The sequence below is a fragment of the Arachis duranensis genome, unplaced genomic scaffold (genome assembly GCF_000817695.3).
Source record: "Arachis duranensis cultivar V14167 unplaced genomic scaffold, aradu.V14167.gnm2.J7QH unplaced_Scaffold_354585, whole genome shotgun sequence".
Lineage (NCBI taxonomy): Eukaryota > Viridiplantae > Streptophyta > Magnoliopsida > Fabales > Fabaceae > Arachis > Arachis duranensis.
In genome coordinates, this window is record NW_026264911.1 from 1,824,257 (window position 1) to 1,829,664 (window position 5,408).

Sequence of the window (5,408 nt, forward strand, 5' to 3'; positions counted from 1 at the left end):
GAAGGATTTCTCAAAAAATTAAGGATTAGTATAGTAATCCTTCTATGTGTTTTTTTTTATGTTTCTTCTTAGATCTCTTGCTTAGGAGACTTGCGAGCCAAGAAACCTCAACTTTCAGCATGGTTAATATGAGAAACCCTTTCTTATTTAGCTGCTGAAGGTTCGGCCAGCTATGCTTCTTAAGTTTTAAAAGTGTAATAGAAAGCTTTTGGGGCAGCTGGATTTGGGAGCAGCAATAAGAGGCAGGGTTTAGAGAAATTAATCTTAATATATTATTTTCATGATGAGTGATTGATGGACGGTTTGTTTGTTCTTGATTTTAAGTGTTTAAAGTTATATAGCTTTACAGTTTATTCTCCAACCCGTAAATACCTACTGATGCGTGAGCATCTATCCTACCTTTTCCTAGTGAATTTGCATTTGAATTATTAAGTTTAATCAAAATTTAAATACTTTTTAGTCACTATGAATGCTACTTTGAGTTTTGTGCGCTTTTGTTTATTTCAGGTAGCATTCAGATGGATTTGATAAAATGTTATAGAAGAAGAGGAAGAAAGTGGATGATGCTGTCAACCCTGACCTTCTTGCACTGTAACAAACATAACGTGAGCTACACAGAACCAATTGACGTGATTTTAGTTGTATTCAAAAGCTAACTTCTAGAGATTTCCAATGATATATAATAGTATACACTTTTTTTCCAAATCACATGGCGTTGGTGGCGCCAAACTTGGGATTCTCCAAGTTTGGTGCCATGATCATCACAAAGCTTCCCATGCGTACTGCCTTGGTGGCGCCAAACTTGGAAAATCCAAGTTTGGCACCAGGATGAAGAAACAATTGAGAATTGCAAGCGGAAGGAGTGGCACCAAACTTGGCCTAGCCCAAGTTTGGCACCAGGTTTAGTAATTTGGGGTGGTTTCCACTTCTCCAAGAAACCAGCACGCAATGTTTTATTAATTTTGATTAAACTTTTATTTTATTTACAAATAGGAAAAGATATTATTTAGTTTTAAAAATATATTTTACATTAATTAGGATTAGATATAAAAGCAGAAGAGATCTTGACCTAGGTCTTCTCCCAATTTTCATTCGACACTTTCATACTTTTCTCTATTAGGGTTTATTTTCTCCATGAGAAACTAAGCCTCTACTGTTAAAGTTAGGAGCTCTCTTTATTCTATGGATTAATACTATTACTTTTTTATTTTAATTCATGTATTGATTTCAATTTCAAGAATCGTTTTCGTTCTTTATCTTATGAATTTGGGTGGAACGGAAGTATGACCTTTGTTCTAATTGAGTTCTTGTATAACTTGGAAAAGCTCTTTACTTGAACAACAGCTTGAAAACAATTTCTCCTGAATTTCTAATTATCTGGACTTAACGGGATACATGACATATAATTCTCTTATATTTGGGTAATTAGGACTTTTGTGGCATATAAACTAGAATTGAACTTAACCCTCTAATTGGAATCAAGTGACCAAGGAATTGGCGGTTGATGAAGGTTAGAGGAGACTAAAAAGGTCTAAGGAATTAGGGTTTAGTCACATATAGTTTTCCATGAATTGAATCTTGCATGATTAAAATAGTTAGTAAGAAAAGTCAATCCGGAAGATAGATATCTCTGAAACCTTAATTGTTTTCTCCATATATATCTCACCTCAATTTACTGCTTTGTTTTCTGATTCTCTGAATTACTGTTTGATGCATTTGAACTCATAACACTCTTTTCTGTTTGTCTAACTAAGTAAATCACTTAACCATTATTACTTAATCCATCAATCTTCGTGGGATCGACCCTCATTCACTTGAGGTACTATTGGGTACGACCCGGTGCACTTGCCGGTTAGTTTGTGAGTTATAAATTCTGCACCAAGTTTTTTGCGCCGTTGCTGGGGATTGACTGTGATTGACAACTACTGGTTGTTTGATTTCTTAGATTATGCGTTTTTCTTGAAATATGTGGAATTGATTATCAAGCCTCAGGAAGAGGAGTAAGCAAATTCCTTCCCAAGAGATACAATGCAAGATCCTATGAAAGAAAGTGAGGAAATCAATCAAATGAGTTCATACTCCAGTAAATTAGAGAACTCTCCACCTTCACATATGGAAGAAGAGGAAGATGCACAAATAAAGAAGAAAAATGCACAAACAAAGGAGGTTGTAAGGGATGAAAACAATTATGGGAATCTACACTCCAATGAAGAAGAGAGTGGCATAGAGGGTGAGTTTCTTGAACCACCAATTTGAGAAGTTCTTGATGAAGGGTACACTCCAACCATCACACAACGCCCAAATTTTGAAATAAAAAAAGTGAAGGCAACCAAGGAAAGCACTAAAAAGGGGATTGTAACCAAGAAACAGAAGAAAATATCCATGAAAAAGGGAAGGTCAGTAAAAAATAATTCAACCTCTACCCCCAACAAGTAAGGTGAATCAAGTTAACCACAATAAAAGAAAGCTTGTTAGGAGGAATTTATATCAGGGGGCACTAATTTTCACCTCTTCCCCCTTGGAGACATTTCTTTTAACCAACGGGAAGAAGAGGAAAAAAATTCAGCAATCAAGTGTCAAGCTAGTGATATTAAAGAAGCACTTGTTGGGAGGCAACCCAACTACTAGTATCCTTGGTTTTGCAGCTACTTTGATTTTAATTTTATAGTTATTTTGATTTTAGCATTATAGTTATTTTAATTTTGGTTTTAAATTACTTTATCTTAAATTTTTTTAGAATTTTTCTTGTTTTACATGTGTTTTGGTCTTGCAAAGTGGTTAGAACAGGAACAGGAGCAATTAAAAGGAATTTTCAACACCCTAGAGTTTTTCTTTCCTTAGGGACAAGCAAACTTTTAAGTTTGGTATTGTAGAGCGCGCTCTCTATTTATCTTATCATCAAGGGCAGCCCCAAGGGGAGGTGAATCATCTTCACGGAGGAGCACAGCCTGAGAAATGAGATGTCCACCAGGATAACTGAGGTGGTTGAGTTCCTTTCATTCTATTCCTCCTTTCGCTATTATGATGTTATATTCCTGTTTTGTGCTATTTTACTTGAATGTCTGCATGATCTTTAGTAATTTTGATTCCTAAGTTCTAGTTTACTTCTGTTATTTTGAAATTTCAGTTATTTATATTCTTATTGAAGAGATGTCTCATATACCGTTCACTGAGCTTGAATCTAAAAAGAAAAAGAAAAGAAGTGATGTATTGCATGAGAAATTGAGTTTATATTAAAGAGTAGTCATATTTACCTAAATGTGGTGGTATTATCTGTGATTTTGAATACATGATATGAACAGTGCATATTTGAATTTGAATAAAAGGATGTTGATGCATGAGGAACAAAAATCTAGAGAACTATTATGAATTCTCTGAAGTAAACAAAAGCTTAATCCTTGAAGCAAAATAAACATTAAAAGAAAAACAAAAGCAAGGTCCAAGGCTCTGAGCATCAATGACTAGGAAGGTCAAATATGATTAAAAGCTCAAAGAGTTGTTGTCCTAGTCATATGCTTGTGCTGTAAATATGTCAAGTAACCCTTGAGACTGAGCACTAAAAGTCAAGATCAAGTGTATTTAATAGAGTATGCCAAAGGCTTTGAGCACCACTATCTAGGAGTAACTAAAAGAAAAATCAGAACTAAAAGAGAGTTCCCCAGTTAAGTGCTTGAAGTGTTTTTGTGTCAAGTGCAACTTAAGACAAAGCATTTAAAGTCACGGCTAGGCTCAAGGTGCTAAGCACCAAAGAAAAGAGAATGAAAGAAAATTTGTTGTATTCAAGGATTAAACCAAAGTATAAAGGCCAGAGAATTCATAATATTATCCCGATTCTAATTCCAATTGACAATGACATACCTCTTATTCAAGGGATAGTGAGATGCCAAAATTATTTAGAGTTTCAGTGTGATAAAACCCAACTTTGAGAAAAGACAAGAGCTCCAATGAGCATTCACCTCTCATGCAAATTCACATTCTAAATTTATATTAGTTTTGGTTGCTTGAGGACAAGTAACAATTCAAGTTTGGTATTGTGATGTGTGAGCATCTTTCCTATCTTTTCCTAGTGAATTTACATTTGAATTGTTAAATTTAATCAAAATTTAAATAATTTTTAGACACTATGAATGCTACTTTGAGTTGTGTGCAATTTTGTTTATTTCAGGTAGCATTCAGATGGATTTGACGAAGTTTTATAGAAGAAGAGGAAGAAAGTGGATGATGCTATCAACCCAGACCTTCTTGCACTCTAATAAACATAACTTGAGCTACAAAGATCCAATTGATATGATTTCAGTGGCATTGAAAAGCTAACTTTCAAAGCTTTCTAATGATATATAATAATATACACTTCTTTCAAACCACATGGCATTGGTGGCGCCAAACTTGGGATTCTCCAAGTTTGGCGCCATGATCATCACAAAGCTTCCCATGCGTACTGCCTTGGTGGCGCCAAACTTGGGAAATCCAAGTTTGCCGCCAGGATGAAGAAACAATTGAGAATCGCAAGCGGAAGGAGTGGCACAAAACTTGGCCCAGCCCAAGTTTGGCACCAGGTTCATCAATTTGGGGTGGTCCCCACATCTCCAAGAAGCCAGCACGTAATCTTTTATTAATTTTGATTAAACTTTTATTTTATTTACAAATAGGAAAAGATATTATTTAGTTTTAAAAATATATTTTACATTAATTAGGATTACATATAAAAGGAGAAGAGATCTTGACCTAGGTCATCTCCCAATTTTCATTCGACACTTTCATACTTTTCTCTACTAAAGTTTATTTTCTCCATGAGGAACTAAGCCTCTACTGTTAAGGTTAGGAGCTCTGTTTATGCTATGGATTAATACTACTACTTTTTTATTTTAATTCATGTATTGATTTCAATTTAAAGAATTGTTTTCGTTCTTTATCTTATGAATTTGGGTGGAACAGAAGTATGACTTTTGTTCTAATTGAGTTCTTGTATAACTTGGAAAAGCTGTTTACTTGAACAACAGCTTAAAAACAATTTCTCCTAAATTTCTAATTATCTGGACTTAACGGGATACATGACATATAATCCTCTTATATTTGGGTAATTAGGATTTCTGTGGCATATAAACTAGAATTGAACTTAACCCTCTAATTAGAATCAAGTGACCAAGGAATTGGCGGTTGATGAAGGTTAGAGGAGACTAAAAAGGTCTAAAGAATTAGGGTTTAGTCACATATAGTTTGTCATGAATTGAATCTTGCATAATCAAAATAGTTAGTAAGAAAAGTCAATCTGGAAGATAGATATCTTTGAAATCTTAACTGTTTTCTCCATATATATCTCACCTCAATTTACTGCTTGTTTTCTGATTCTCTGAATTACTGTTTGATGCATTTGAACTTTTAACACTCTTTTCTGTTTGTCTAACTAA